This window comes from Thermobia domestica, chromosome 8 (genome assembly GCF_964235325.1).
Source record: "Thermobia domestica chromosome 8, izTheDome1.hap1.1, whole genome shotgun sequence".
NCBI classification, from domain to species: Eukaryota; Metazoa; Arthropoda; class Insecta; order Zygentoma; family Lepismatidae; genus Thermobia; species Thermobia domestica.
The window spans coordinates 37,293,293-37,310,847 of NC_137461.1; the positions used below are offsets into that span (position 1 = coordinate 37,293,293).

At 33.6% G+C, this 17,555-nt stretch overlaps 1 long non-coding RNA gene across 1 annotated transcript; it reads left to right on the plus strand.

Moving 5' to 3' along the window:
* The first annotated feature begins 5,820 nt into the window (after positions 1-5,820).
* On the plus strand, positions 5,821-8,372 carry LOC145691647 (uncharacterized). The gene is made up of 3 exons (XR_014132459.1): positions 5,821-5,847; positions 6,766-6,916; positions 8,190-8,372. It is a non-coding gene; the product is annotated as an uncharacterized LOC145691647 (long non-coding RNA).
* The last annotated feature ends 9,183 nt before the right edge of the window (positions 8,373-17,555 follow it).

Genomic DNA, 17,555 nt, shown 5'->3' on the forward strand with positions numbered 1-17,555 from the left:
TATTTAGCAATATATTGCTGTGAAAAAGTGGATAACCCAGCTATTCAAGATGCTGCACTCACCGCCAGTGAAAAGGATTAAATATCGTAGCTGAACGTAGGCTGTACTAGATTGAATTTCGGGAGAATGTCATATTCCATCGGTGGATCCTTCTCGTTTTCCAATTGACAATTTACATGAAAGACTTCGGACTGCATTTTCACTGGCAACCTGGAATGGATCCCTAATGTCGCTATTGCTCCGTTATCTGATATTATTAGGTTGATTCGTTTTTACATCTAATGGGAAACAAATCTTTATACTACAATCAATGGATATAGTCAGGTGACAAGAACAACATTACAAACCAAGCATGTGCTCCTAAAATATAGCTACTGGTGTGTAACTCACTCAGATGGCAATGTGTTTGTTTCATTACGTTGTGTGAAAGTACATCACTGAGAGCACAACATCAAGTGATTTTAAATTACGAGTTCAATCCTCGACAATCTGCACACTTAGCGATAAAAAAATAAGAGTTCACGTAGAAAACCAGTAAGTGTGAACAATTCAAACATTATTAGTTTGCGAAATTCCGTCCAGGTGGTACAAGATTTCATAATGAGCACTCAAATGCATGTTTTGAAGTGATATCCGGGCATATGGTTGAAGGTGACTCTGGGAAAAGCAGTCAAGTTTAATTACAGTCAAGTTAGTCATAAATTACACCACCTTCGTTTCGACCACTACGTGCACTAAGTGAGGGGAAAAGTTGGAACTCATTGTTGCTACGTATGCCGAATTCGTCATTGGCCATCAAGTACCTCCGTTTGGAAGTATGTAGCTTCCCAAAGGAGCTGAATAACCAGAATGTTCTTCTGCATGAAACACGTATATACAGCACTGGAACAATTGTAAAGAGTCAAGACAACGGTTGGACCGTTATTAGTATTCAACATGGTTTTCAAAACCACCTGACCCCCCGCAGATGTTATTGCTGATATGATGGTCCATGGTGCTCGGATCCATCATGTCCCTAGCTTCCGGAACGAAACGATCAGAGCTGATCGTGACAGGGCTGAACGCGATGAAATAGACCACACGTTTCGTGGCAAGATTCCAGCAATGAGCACCAGATATGATGTCTTCATGTTTCATATCAATGGTCATCCAGTTACCCCTTAAAGCATAGAAAAGTTAGCCATAAATCCCAGTATAAAATGCTTTATCATTATTTCAAATTTTCCTAGAGGAGGCAAGAGTGTCCACTCATTTAGGAATTTCAAGTTGTTTATTGATAAAGTAATATACCATTGATCAGGACGTGCTCTGGGATTCATGTCGGTACTGGTCTAAAACATTCGAAGGGGATTTAAATATAATACGATGATAAATTATATTAAAATTTGTAAAATCATTACTATTTACATTAATAAAAGGGAACAATTTCGAGGAGATCCGTATCCTCCGGATCCATCACTTGCGTACTTTCCTACCATTGAATAAAATATATGTGTTTCCGAAACGGGGGGAGGAATTGCACACAAATGACCCCATCCTCAAATGACGTCTCTGTTCATAACCAGGTTCCCTAGGACTTCTTCGTATCGCAGATATAAGACTAATTTTGTCACAAAATCGAAAAGTTAGAAAACTGTGTGATTGCAGCTGTCTTCTAATTTGACTAACCAGGTATGTTATTTAGCTTTCGTTGCCATAAAAACTACACAGAACATTAGATATTTCAATCACATTTACAAAACATATTCTAATGTTTTGAATTATGCTATAAGTTTATTATGGAGAAAATTGATGATAACGAATGTAGAGAACATGACACAGTGAAACAATATCTGAGAAAATTCTTTTTTGAGAAGATGAAAAAAAAATCTGTAAAATATTACGCTTTAGTGACAATTAAAATAATTTATTATTGTTATTAGTAATGTATACTTTCCTCCAAAACATAAAAGCAAGTTTTTTTTTTTTTTTTTTTGAAATCTATGAAAAATGATTAGGTCCAACCCATGTTTCATGTTTGAAAATATCCTTACCAAAAGCTACGAGAAATTTATTCAACACAAATTAAACATTGGGTATACTTTTTCTTTAACGACATTCCCATAGACTTTATTGATTTCGGCTGAAATTGGTTAACGAAGTACGAGTAAAAGTTGGTAAGTTCTCTCAAATTGTAGGATTTCATTATTTAATTAAACTGATAATAAAACAATTTCCTTCTATGCAGATCGCCAAAATGACTCAATTGTCACGCAGTGTAGCCAGTCTAGTAAACAGGCTGATTTCTTAGGGTAAGTAGAAATCAATAGTGATGGAGCAATGGTATGGACATTAAAGAATAGTAAACATTTGTTCATTTATTTATTATTTATTAATTATAAATAATTACTGGGTATGAATTCAGAACCTGGATGCACAGAGAAAGCACTCGGTGTTGGTGGGTGAGAACCGGAATAAAGGGAGAGGAAGTACATTGCTCGAGTATTTATCATCTGCTGTTATGTAAGCCCGCACACCTATTATGTCATGTGGTTTGCATACAGATAAAACTTCTTAGAAACAAATAGAATCATACATCCATTTTCAAACACATCCAGCACACCAGCATACATTTACATACATACTACCCCAAATCCCCTCACTTCAAGTTGAAATTTGATAAAGGAGCAAAAGAAAAAAAGAAAAAGAATATAAAGAGTGTAATCGTTCTCTGATGTGTTAAAAATATGTTTATGTATAAAATTCGATGGCTTTAGGTGACTTCTTTATATGCGAAAAAACTGATAACACAGACGAAGATTATTTTATTATTACTTAAAATTGAATATGTTGTAGTTGTAGCACCTAAACTGATAAAGCCACAGTATGCAAATCGAAAATGATACATAAGTTCAGTTACATATTTTTTTAATGATAGATTTTTGGTGCATTAAGCAAAAAAACATATTATTTTACAGAAAATGAGTAAAATGTTCCACATTTAATTTAATTTGATAAATAAATTACAAAAAAGTCTACACTGTACGTAGTTTTGAGTCAATTCAAAAAATCTTAAGAATGTTTAATATAAAAGGGGACAAAAATTATTAGTGTGGAAATTGTCCGCTCTTGCTTCTTTCTGCCTACTGGGCTGAATTTAGTATGTACTTTTTTAGTGTCGTAATCAACACTGTATGGAGTTAAAATTAGGCAAGATTGAGTAGTAGAATTTAATCCTCCATCCTGTCTGGTAATTTAAAAATTATTTCCATAATAACTTTCTTAAAGTAATAAGACGTTTTTATGTAATCTGGTGTTTATATTATTTAGAGGTTCTTCTCTTTCAAATTTAAAGGAGGCAAGAATTATGGGAAACTTACTGCTCCCGGAGTAATTATCCTCTTGCGATTTGAGAACTGTGTTTGACAGTAACTTTCATATATGATATTCAATTTTCGTGTAATATAATGTAATTGTTGTTGTTCCTGAGGCTTCATAATCATTATCACTGTATAAGTTTTCAATCAATCAAGAAAGAGAAGCTGGGTGTCCTCACTTTAGATAGTTTCAAAAAGAGTTCTCGGGCGATTTCTCGCTTAAATATTCGATTTTTATACAATATCTTTGCGTTTTTTTTTCGTGAGCTTAATGTCAGTCAAGAATGGGGCTAAAATTACCTTGAAAAGGAACGAATGTACCCCTCCATATTGCAAAGATATATGTTCCAGAAAATGTTCGATAAAAGGAATCGATTTTATGGAATTTGTATAATTACTTTTCTGAAACTGAGAACCTCCCCATTGCTAATAGGTTTGAACCATTTAAGTATGATGGAGTGAATTTAGACCCCGACCACAATCTAAATTGAGTACTTTATAAGTATCAAAGAAAGTATTAAAAATTGATACAGTCTAGTGTGGGTTTTTTGAGTCTTTTTCGCAATCCTTACAGCTTGTGCTCAGGGCCGGATTTCCATGTTTCGCTCCCATGGGCCCTAGCAAAATTGCCGCCCCTACACACCAATCGTATCGCTCTCCAAAACTTCCATTCTCCTGGATCCACTTCTTAAAATATTACGTACTTTTTTATGTTTGCTCCGAAATTATAATTATTGCTATTACTAGTTATTATTGTTCGTATTTCTTATTACTCATTTTATGTAATATACTTTAATTCCAATATATGGCCATTATTTGGAGTGTCGAGCTGCCTGCTACCGCCTTTTCCATCAGATCCACTAACAACTGATCAAACCATCATAATAACCAACTGATTTTTGACAATATTTGCAACGACTAATCTGCTACAATATCATCGTAGTCACGACCATTAAAAAATCGCTTTTCCTTATTTCATTGAGTCTTTGTGAAATATGTATTTTCAGTAGTTTTCTAGTTTTATTATTTTTAAATTGCCGTCCCTCAAAATTTGCCTCCCTAGATCTGGGCCCAGTGGCGTATTTAGGGGGGTAGCTTCCAGGCTTAATCTCCCCCCCGAAATCTTAGTATAGTAAAGTAAATGAAATATCTTGCAGAATTTTCACATTTCCAGGAACCCCCCCCGAAAGTTAGCAAAGCCCCTCCCGAAACTAAATCGTAAATACGCCAGTGTCTGGGCCCACGTGGCCCATGCATAAATCCGGCCCTGCTTGTGCTTGAAATAGGTCAAGAACGACGTTTGATTTTACCCTTCTCACTAATACCATGTCGCACGACAATTTTCGAAAAAAGAGCAAGTTTTAATGAAATATGCAGTATGTTTCTCTCAGGTCTTGCAATCATATCCACTGCTTGGAATTCAATTGAATCAATAATAAGGAAGTTAATTTGTTAAGAACGATATCCTTATTTAGAAATGAGTTTATGAAAACTTTCTACGTGGACAGCAGCCTTCCTATTCTTATCTTTTTAAATTTAGTTGGTGCACTTGTTTTGGGGTTGCAATTACTCAGACGGACGAGAGCGATTTCATCACACCTTACATAATTATTCTAGCCATAACGTTCTATAAAATACCCGTAATTTCACAAAAAAAAAGTGCGTATATTATCATTCATGCTTTGGAATGATTACTAGTGATTGACATCACTCAAGGACATATGGATGGAAATCAGCTCCACATTAAAATCATGTTTGAGTAAACTGCCTTCAATACATTATTATTATTATTATTATTATTATTATTATTATTATTATTATTATTATTATTATTATTATTATTATTATTATTATTATTATTACTAATAGTAATAAAATTACATTGATGTTTCCCTGGAAGTAATTTACTTCCTCCATGATTACTATATACGTTTGATTATTCACTTTTTCTTCATAATTCAAAGAGAAACAGTTATCTCGAATCCTTTTTTGGTATTTAAGTTTTGTTCAACTACTACCATAAAACGCAGTGAATTGTGAAAACGCACTACAATAGAAATATTTGGTAAATACTGTAATTAGTTCAAGTTGGATTAACTTATAAATATTTCCGCGATTGAGTATAACCATATCAACGTGTAAAAAGATGAAATAATTATAGAACAAGGAAGCCGCTACCATAAAAACATTACACGCTTGAGATAATAACATAAAATATATGTACATTTTTTATTTTAATTGCGTTTACCGTTATCCTTCTTTAAGTATTTCTTCAGCTGAGTTAGTATTAAACAGTTTCATACATCTTGTTATGTCGTTCCTTTGTTAAATTATACATATAAGTGGATGTGTTTAGTCAACCACTTAATTGACAGGTGATTAATTAAGAATTAAATAATTCAAGGTTGGATTTAGGTATAAGAGGTTAGTTGTCTGTTGAATTGTTTACAGTTAATTTCTGTGTTTGAAAGTTATTACAATGAACGGAAAGGTAAAGCAATATATGTAAAATGTAATATTTTAATTCAGTAGAACATAATTATGAGAGAAATAACTCACCATATTAATTGTTAGCATACTATTATATAGTTGTCTGCAAAATCCAGTAAGTTATCATATAAGTAAAGGCATGCATTCAGAAAGCGGGATATCCCGAGGAAACTCAGAACATGATGTTGACAATCACAAATTGTCATGTTCATGGATTTAAAAAAAAGCTATCGCTCACCCAACGAGATTACTCTATTACTGATATAAATTTCATGAACGAGAGTCATTTTTTTATTATTAAAAAAAATCATACCTGGTGACTAAAACTTTATAAAAGCACGCAATCCCTTAGCCAGTGTTTATGTTAGTATATGTAAAAGACGATTTTATTTCATACGGCAGGGAATATTGAGAGTCAATTAGATTACTCGGAAAGGCTATAGTTTCATTTTGCAATATAGTGTATTAATATATACATTTTTAAAAGGATTTTATAAATAATATTAACATGGATATATTTTATCGTGGTTTATTATTTACTAAAACATGTGCCAGAGCAACGAGGTTCTGCATCTTTATTATGTGTTAATTGTGGAGTGTAAAGTAATCTGGAATTATTAGTCTCTTTAACCCAGTAAACTTTTATATATATCTATGCAAATTATGGTAAATTCAATGTATTGGTATGTGTTCTCGTGATTTGTGTTGAATCTAGAATAAAACGTATAATCCCGAAAATGTATCAAATAATATATGTTGTAGAATTAGGATTTTAAAACCGAATATTGAAAAAAATAACCAATTTAATATCCATTTTTTGACTTTCTTTTTTCTCGGTTTTTTAAATAGTTTTAACAAATTATAAAAAGAATTGATAATTAACCTTATATGAGATATAAATTGCATTTTCTTTTTCCAGGTGCTTTTTGCCTTGGTTGCAGTGTTTTTATGCATTGCTGTAGCATATCCTCAAGGAGCAGCAATTCCTCTTCAACAGGGGCCAGTCTCTGCAAAGGAAAGTGACGACCTCAAAGGAGATAACACTTTTGGATTTGGATACCATTATTGGGGTGAGTAAAATACTTATATTGATGTGCTTTTCCGTTTGCTGGCAAATGTGATCATATCAAAGCTTCAGGACAGTCAATTAGATTTATAAATATCCCATATAACAAAGAATCTATATATGCATCTGAGCGAAACACTTATGTTGTCAATTTTTAGTATGAATAGACTGCTGAGAATTTTAAAATATTAACAGTGAAAAAATAATTTCATATTTGGATAATTGAGCATACTTTGAGCAATTGAATATCTCTCAATTTTCTTGCTGTTTTCTCGGATGAATGTGTACGCCTTGTTTACCTAAATTCTCCTTATAATTGGTTGTTGTTTTCCAAACTCCTGATTTAAAGGACCATAAAATACTTCCTACTCTTATTACTAAGTGTTCTTTAGTCACTTCTATTTATACAGTTGTTTCATTTTTAAATGTACTCCCTTAAGTTAGCACTTGTTGTTTTAAGTATTAGTACGGTACTGTCTAAATACCGAACATAGATCATTCATTTCAGTTTTCCTTTTCTATTATTTTTTTTTAATAATAAATAATGACAGGAAATTAAAAATACGTATGTATCTGCTCAAAAAACTATTTATTTTGTCAATCGTTCATATAAATAGACGACATCTGTTACTTTTCTGCAGTATTCTAGGAACGGTTTCGTAGTAAAATTGTCATACTATTGACTTTAATATATGTAGATTAATTGTTAAAAGTTCACTATGTACTGACCTTGGTAGGGGCATCTAATCAAAGGCTGCGATCCAAAGTCTCCCCCCTAGCATTGTATTTATGAATAGACAATATTTTACACAATTTGAATGCAATTTGTCTTAAAATCCTCATATATGCCTCCTACATCTGAATGTTCCACCCCCTCTCCTCCCCCCAAAAATTTACAGTGGAATCGGCTCCCTTGCATTTAAGAATCACATTATAAGACACTAATATTTTCTCAAGTTTATCTTTTTCTTTGTAAAAATAGATATATTATTGTTCTAAATTTTTAATGAAATAATCTAACGAAAATGCTCGTCTGTTTAGCGTGAACTTTTTTATCAACTAGTTCTTAATTTGACACAAAACTAAAAAGATAAAAGGTTTTCTAATCATAGATAAAACAGGACTGAAACCTAAATCATGTTCTGAAGTTTCTGTGATAAAAGGCTTTACATTATGCTGTTGGCTTTAATAATTTATGTCATATACTTCTATTTGACAAAATAATTCATCTTGTTTCCAACCAATATACAATTTAAGAAAATTATTTTCTTTTTCAGGGTTTCCCTTCTGGGGCTAAGTGAACAGAGACCATACAAGTGAAAATAGGCTCGATTCAAGTTAAACATTAGTTCTAGTTTATGGATTTATGGTTTCGGTAAATGTGCCTATAATGTTACATTCATTTTATTTTAACTGCAGTTTTGTGTAGAAATGAGCAAAGAATAAATTAACAGTCCTTAACAGTGATGTTTTGCTTTATTTTTTTCTACAAAACAAAATAATGATCTAACATATATACTCCTACCTGTTAATGATAAAGCTTATCAAATGTTAAATGTTCAAAATTTTGATTCACTTACCGAGCGGGAACCAAACCCAGTGTTGATCGATATATTTCTTGTTTTTCTCGGATATACCACTGAATTTTAAGTGTTTACTGGTATTCTCTCCATTGAAATTGATGGAATATATTTTTATTATCATTTTATATATATCTGTTTTAAGATTACTATTTGCTGTTAGCAGTGTTTCTTTCAGACATGTTCTTGGGAAGCACTGCCCCTCCGGAGCTCAGAGAGGGACCCCGGAGGAGAACAAAATAATACGTCTATAGTATAATAATAAATAGAATAGTACGGTAAGAATGTATGTGCCCACTGAATACTAAATGTGCACCACAGGAACATTTTTTTCTGAAAGAAACACTGGTTGTTGGTACATAATTACTGTTTTTAAATCGGCTCACCTGAAAATTTTAATTAATTGAGTACTTTTATTACCGCAGTACTTTTCTATTCCAGATTGTGTGACAATACTCATAGTGGCAAACATGAAATCAGTTCTAGTGATGGGAAGAATTAACTAATATTCTCTAGCGAAAAAATAATTCTGAATCTTTTTTTAAATCAAATTTAATAGCTTCTACCATGCTACAGGTGATACTTTTCAATAGTGCATTAGCAGCAAATTAAAACGAATAGTATATCTGGAATTTCGGTTGTGCACTTTCACTTATAAAGTATAAAGTCGCATTCACAGAGGTCTCACACTGATGTCATATCCAAGTGTCTAACCCAAGAGATTTCTCCACGCGTGCACTCGGATACAATTCCCTGCGGGACACTTGCGACGGACGAAACTGCTATTAACGATTCGGAATCTATTTTTAGCAATAGATTCCGTGTGACACAACATTGGTTTTAAAAAGGAACTTTAAATTACAACTTATAAATTAACCAAAACTGGGGTATAGCGGTATAATTGTAGAAATCTCACCTCTGGAGTGAGGGGTTAAGTTTCATTTTGAGCAATTTAAACGAATATCCAAGTTTTAGTTCCCAAGTTTATGGCAACACTAAACATTGATGTACTAAAATTGATATTGGTAATTTTCACCAATGATTAGCCAACCCTTCCATTTCATAAAAGCAACAGTTTAGCAAAGTTTTCAGAGCCACAGTGAAATCCTGTACATCAGATATACTGTTCATACGGGTATACTATAACTTCTAGTGTACATACTGCCCTGATGGAATATCACAAATACCAAGTAACTGATATATTGAATCTGAATTGTATTATTATTATTATTATTATTATTTTCCTACTATAAGCAAACCTTCATGTGATATATAAAGGTAACCAAGAAAGTTCTAACGCTTTTTGTGGAGGTCTGTGTTCAATTGGCCCTCACACCCTAAGTTGAATACGAATGGAGATAAGACGAATTGCAGTTGCTGGTATGGGTATATCCAACATATTTTCTGGTTGTGGCAGTTCAGTTGCACAGTGAACTTGAGTAAGGATAGAGTGAACGTGGGACCCTTACAGAGCGTCATAAAGGCGTGTATGATGGCGAGTTCAAACTGGAGTCAAACGCAGTTTCAGCGTAGCGGAAGATATGTCTGGACTGTGGTGAAAATGTCGTTACTACGCAGACAGTGCAGCGGTGGTTTAACAAGTTTAAGGACGGTGGCGAAACATTCGAAGGCGTACCACCTGCCGGAAGACCACCACGAGTACAAAATGAAGATATGTAGGCGGCAATTGAGGCGAACACTGGTCAGACACGTGAGGCACCCGGACTATAATTAAGTGTGAGTGGAGAAACCATTCGGTAGCACCTGTATCAGCTTGGGAAGCGCTACAAATTACGACGATGGATCAAACATTTTTTGACTCTGGACCAGAAGGCACCTCGAGCACAACCTGTGCTTTTTCTGTCATGTCTGAGGAAGGACACATTTCTGGACAGAGTGTTGACATGTGATGAGAAGTGGGTCCTATACCAAGCTCAACGCGCTCTCATAATTGGTTAGAGTACCATGAATCGTTTCCAAAACTGCCGAAACCAACATCGCACTAGACGAATGTCCTCCTGTGTGTTTGGTGGACTGCTCGGGAACTGCTACAGCTGGTCAAAGCATCAGTGGTAGTCTATACTGTCAGCAGTAGAGCCGTATTCAAGAAAAAAATCAAAACTTTTGGGCCATCACTTTTGAATGGCAAAGGGGTCCTCCTGTTACAGGACAACGCTAAGCCCCATGTGGCTACGATAACCCGGTACACCATTCTACCACTTGAAAGGGAAGCACTATTGCATCCACCATACGCCCTGGACATTGCACAGTCCGATTATCACCTTTTCCGTTCCTTGGGCAAGCACCGTAGGGGACACCAATTCAAATCCCTAGTAGAGGTGCAAAATGCGCTTGATACCTTTTTCGATTCAAGATCACCACGTTCTACCGCGATGGAATCCATTGCCCTCCAGAACGTTGTCAGAAGTTCGTCGATGATGACGGGAACATTCTTGATCTTGCAGATACGTCTTAGGTGAAATATCGATGTTCGAATGAGGTGGGTGAAAAAGCGATAAAACCTTGATTAACTTTATATTTGACATTTATACGAAATAACGTCTATGTATTTTACCTAGGTATTTTCTGTATTCTTACACAAAAACAATTTTGTGGGAATATGATTTTTTCTGACAAAAGTATTTGTTCACTGTACTTCAAACTATTTTACCCTTGAAAGCAGTACTAAAAAATCAAGAACATTTGTCATCACCTTTTATTACTATGCTACTTTTCTCCGCGGGCTCTTCTTTCATTCAGGAAGCGTTGTTTACAAACCGCAATATTAAAGTAAAATATGTTCCTCTTTCTCGCTGACTTTCGTTCTTCGTATATTGATGTCATATTTTGTAATTATATATGCTGCAATAAATGTTAAATTATTACCACAATATCATTATTTATACAGAGCGTTCAACAATTCTCTATACATCTGAATTCTCTCACATATTCAAAGCATCAAGAAAATTATTTTACTCAAAATTTATTATATTTTATGGCATAAAAGCACTATGTACAGGGCGTAGCATATACACACACATTTTCACAGCAAATGTTGGAAATGTCCCCCATGAGCCTCCAAACATGCTTGCACATTTTTCTTCTTGTTCTCAAATACTCTCACAGGTTGTTCATGTGGAATGCTATGAGCAAAATCTCGAATAGCTGTTTCGAGTTCTTGTAGGGATTCCCTTTATAAATAGAATTCTTTGCATAACCCCAGAAGTAAAAATCCGGAGGAGACAAGTCAGGAGACCTAGGTGGCCACAATCCCTTTGAAATTATTCGATCTCCAAAAACCTCTTGCAGTAATCTCATGGATTTGCGAGATGTATGTGCTGTAGCGCCATCTTATTGTATCCAACCATTACGAATTTCGTCTTCCGTTAGTTCTCCCATTGACTGGTGAATAATTTCACAATAACGAGTTGAATCTATTGTTTGTCTGAACAATATGGGGCCGCCTATTCTTCTTCTGGATATTGCAATCCACACCCCTACTTTCTGGTCATGCAGAGGAACTGCACACCACAAACGTGAGTTCTGGGCATTGACGTAACCTGATACTGTTTGTACTCACCTTGTTCACGGAACACATATTCAACCAGGAATATTCGTTTTTCCTAAGTTAACACCATTGTTTCAGGGACCGCTAACTAGATGCAACAATCACTTCAACGTCACTTTGCCGACTGGAATCTAAGAAAGGAACTTCACGCAAGGAGATAATATAGCAGTGTTGCAAACCTTCGCATAAAATTTTATTTCATGTGACTTTGAATGTGACTTTGACTTGCCACGATTCAGGTGTATAGAGACTTCAGGTGTGTAGAGGTGTATAGAACGCTCTGTAGAAAGTCACAATGATAAAAAAACAATAAATTTCACAGGTTGAAAGCAAGATCTTCCATACATGAAACCCATAACCCACACAAAGCAGTTTCACAGAACATCGAGTATAAATGGGCTAGTGAGATATATTGTACAACTTTGTTTATTGATGTTACCGGATTTACAAACTATTTTGTTTGTCTATTAAATAAGTCAGCTATTTATCCTGCTCAATGGGAATCTGACTCCTCATATATAGGTCAAACGAAACGTAATATCAACACCTGAATTAAAGAACATATTAGAGAATCAAAAAAGTCACAACAAGAGCACATGTCGGGATTGGCGCTTCACTTCAAACAACATGAACACAATGTAAAGAAGGTTAATGTAATAGGTTCAGTAAAAACAAACAATAACAAACGGGAGATTAAAGAACCTTTCTTTATTTATAAATATAAACCAGCTTTAATTTTGGATTTTGCCAATATGGATAGAAATTGGGTTACCTACTTTCGTTGTATATTTTAGTTTTTCGGAATAGTGACGTAACATAGAAATCGCGCTTCCTTCACCTCAGCTTATTCTTTTGCTTTGTGCTCTGCTTATAGTATGGCTGGAGAGAGAGAAAATCAAAGACGTTAAGACATTTCCCTACTTAGGAAGTCTAATTTCTTTGGACGGAAGAAGTGAAAAAGACGTACATACCAAAATAGCGCAGGCCAAACAAGCATTCAATAGGAAAAGAAGACTGCTAACATCGCGAAATGTGTCGTTGGACGTTCAAAAACGATTTATTAAGATTCTGGTATGGGGTGTGGCGCTTTACGGATCAGAGATGCGAACATTGAGAAAGGCTGAAATATCCAAGATGAAAGCATTTGAAATAGGGTGTTCGCGCAGAATGCTGAGCATATCATGGACCGAAAGGAAAAGGAACGTACTAAAAGTAGCTAATGAAGGACAACAGATAGTGAGGATATTAATAAAAAGAAGAAACATCATGATTGGGCATGTTATTCAGCACTCCGAGTGGATCACAGTGTGGATAGAGGGAAAGACAGAAGGAAAACCAGGAAGAGGAAGACCAAAGATAAAATATTTAGATGCAGTTACCTTATTAAGTTATAAAACAGCTTTCTCAAGGGAGGGAAAAATACCCAAATTTCCGTTGTCCACCAAATTTCCGTTGTTCACCAACTTATGGTTGAAGTGAACAAGAAGAAATATGTTATATTTATTTATTCTGTGGTATGTATTCCTTTCTCTACACCTTTTTTTCTCTCAGCCATGATTACCCTTGTTTCTTGACCGCTGAAAAAGAAATCAGCTTGCTGTTCCCAAACATATCAACAGTTTCTAACTGCCAAACGAGAAGGTTTATTGGTAAATAACCAATTCTTTGCTACTTTGAATCATCCTCTCATGCGCCTTAATTACATAATAATCAATTTGAATTTTATGATTTCAAGCGAATAGTGAACTTCTCAAACTATTATTTTTGGATGAAGGTCCTAAACAAGAACTACAAGACATTGAAGATCAGCACAGCTACAGATATCTTAGGGTTCATAGAACTGTCCCTAGTTGTAGATAACACGTACAGGATTTTCTCTAAATCAGTTAGCTCCTTACAAAATGATTGCAAATATTTCTTGTTTAGGGCTCGGACATTGATCCGGAAGTATTTGTTTCTCCAGAGTGACCGGTCAATTCATTACGTTCTCTTCTCTGTAGCGAGATAAAGGAATCAAATTCACTGTGGCAAAATGGTTCCACCGAAGGTTTTATGTATTGTGTTTCCTGCATAGTCCTTTTCTTTGAAAAATCGAATCACTGTTGCAATTGAAATGTCATTAGTTGCGTACTTCTCTAAATAATTAGACTTCCAGTCTCGAAATAACCAATCTTGACAGTAAACGAACATAGTCAAAATATTTTCTGTAAGTACTATGCTATTATTAAGAAAGGAGAATAACTTCTTCGAAACTAATATATTTTGCTAGAGCGACGAAATATCCTGTCATAACTCAGAAGCTGTTGGCTCATTTTGAAATAATAATAAGAGTAATAATAATAATAATAATAATAATAATAATAATAATAGTAATAATAATAATAATAATAATAATAATAATAATAATAATAATAATAATAGTAATAATAATAATAATAATAATAATAATAATAATAATAATAATAATAACAATAATTTATTATTATTATTATTATTATTATTATTATTATTATTATTATTATTATTATTATTATTATTATTATTATTACATGAACCAAACGTGTTTTCCTAGAAGGCAAATAACTGCTAATGTTGTTTGAGATCGCAATTGTTGAACAGTAAGGCGATGTATATGCTACGTTAAATAAGTAAAACACTTTTGCCCACTACTGCCATGACCGTACGCGCACACGCAACACACACACACATTAGCGTCATATTGTTTTTTTTAACTCTCTGTTACGCACGGGACGTTACGCAAAATAACCATGCAATTATTTAGTTTTTCCAAGACTGTTATTATGCAATATCATACTAAAGAGATTAATATTTTAACATTAACAATTGGAGATCAATAATCATAAAAATATATATCCATAATTTAATTTAAGTAAATTAAATTACAATTCAAAGTATTAAAATCGACCTGCTTTGCTAAGAAACTCGTTTAGTGTTATACCATTTCTTTGAGCTACTTGTTTGAACGCTGATTGGTGGCCTTCAAACCACACAATCTTAAGAAATAATAAACACTTCTGACCAGAGTATATACACACTTGTTTAATAAAAACTAAATTACAGTGTAACGCTTTCAACAACATAACGTTGTCTTCATCAGACTCTAACTCTGAATAGACACTAACTATGGGAAGAGACACTAGACACAAACTATAGGAAAGAATGTCCGGCAGGAGTTTACTGTCACGAAAGGAGTGATGTGGATTACAGCAACTTTGATTTAGTTTTTAATAAACAAGTGTATATACTCTGGTCACAAGTGTTTATTATTTCTTTAGTGAGTTCCAGAGTCGTGATAGATAGAGTTGCACACAATCTTGTACAACATTTAAGCTGCTCAATACTCTGTGCTACCTCCAAACGTTGGGTCGTTTGAACGTTGCCTATGTCAGGTGAAATGCGGGAAAGTGAATTGGAGGGAAAGAGTTGTATTTTGGTTATGTGGAATGATTGTTATTTCACAGTGAATGTTTGCTTTAGTGTGATTTTTTTTAAATAAGTAATACGAATTCACAGGCAACTAACTCTGTTCCAAGTAATATTATCAATGGTGAACTAAATCGATCAATAAAAGCAATGAGTGGCTCTGAAAGGGCTAGAAAAATTAGACATAAATATAAGTTCAAGGTGAAACTGAAAAATAAAGTGAGAATGCAGCGATATAGGCAAGTTAAACACTCTTTTCTTCTCATGTTATTTTTGCGAAACTCATTCCCAATTGCTCGTTGTTGGCCATTTAGAAGAGAAAAACAGTCTAAAATGTGAAAAAGAACAAGGTAATTCAAATCAGACTGGTTCAAAGAAAACGAAAAGAGTACCAGTATACAGAATTATGTATTCATCAAGTGAAGAGAGCGACATTAATTCAAAATACAACTTTGAAGACAATTTTTATAATGATATTTTAGAACTCCAACCCTCGAGCTCAGATAGCATTAGAGCAGGTGTATTTCTCCTAGTGAAATTTGATTGTGGTTCTTCCAGGAATATGATTAAATATATGTATGCATGTGTGTCTGAAAGTGATGTAGAAGCAGATGAGGACATTAGAGTAACAATTCTGAAATGCATGAACAATAGTTATACAAAGTAGTGTTTTGATTAAAATAAATGATGTTATGTCTCATTTGACTAAGTTTTAAATATACTTCTAGTACGTATTTGCTGATAAACGGTGAAAGAATGTATTATAAATTCCCAGAACCAATAGAAGATTTTGAAGAGATCTAAAACGTTTTGAAGTGAATCTATTATTTTCCCTACAAGACTGTCAAACCAGCTTAGATGTCTACCTTTCTAATGTAAAGAAAAAGTGCGATTTATCATAATATTTTGTTTCTAAGCCTCGTGGGAAGATTTTTTCTATGTAACTTAGTGTAGACGTCTTCGGTAGTTTGTTTAGTTATATTTAGTTTAGTTTCTCTCGGCAAGTTCATGTTTCTTTGAGTTAATATAAAAGTTTGTTCTTCATCGTTTAATCTCAGTAACATTAAACACATATTGAAATTTTAATAACTTGATTTTATTCACTTTCTTGCTAAAACTGTAATGGCCTGTGTGTAACATTTCGCACAAGACAACATTTCTATACATCATGAAATAAATAAGGAGGATAATACAAAATAATGAGCACCACTAGCAAACTAATAGTAATTTTACTTTAGGGTAAAAGTTGCAACACTTTATCTTGTACAATTACAAAGGAAACATGAAAAGTACATGTTTCCCGTTATCCACGGGACAGCAAAACATGACATCAGGAAAGTACGATTTTTGCCTACCAAAATCTAACATTAATTAAATCAAAATTGTTGAAATTTTGCCTACTTTGTATTGTTTGCTATTGTTCACATAATTACAGATTTAGAATTTAGTTTGAAAATTATTTGAAAATTTAGATATATGAGAAGCATTGCGCATGATGTAGAGCGAACAAAGTTTATATGGTCTACACCAAACAAATGCATTATACAAAAATATTTTAAATGTCTCAGTATAGAGTTACACTATGTCTTACTAGAAAAGTATAAACATAATAGTTTCAAATTAATTTTGAAAATTTACTGACAACTGACCACGTGCCAAGGAATCGCCCATATATAATTTAAGAATTTCTGTACTATGTAATTAGAGACAAAGAATTTCTCAACATTATTTATTAATCTTATTCTGAACTATAACCAAAATACACCAAATAATGAATGTACTGTATATATGAAAATCTTTAGTAATCATGATTAATTAACTATAATTAGTTCAGTTTGATTTAACATATAAAATCTTACTCATTTTAAAGTGATTAGTTTCTACAATAAAAAATATTGTGCGTGTTATAATTATACAAGAATAAGCTACTACCATAACTTATATGCCTGAAATATAGCATAACAGTTTAAAATATTATATTATGTCTCATTGTTTATATTAAATTAGTTTTTGGACTGGATTGAATGTAATTGAAGCTTCACAGAACATGT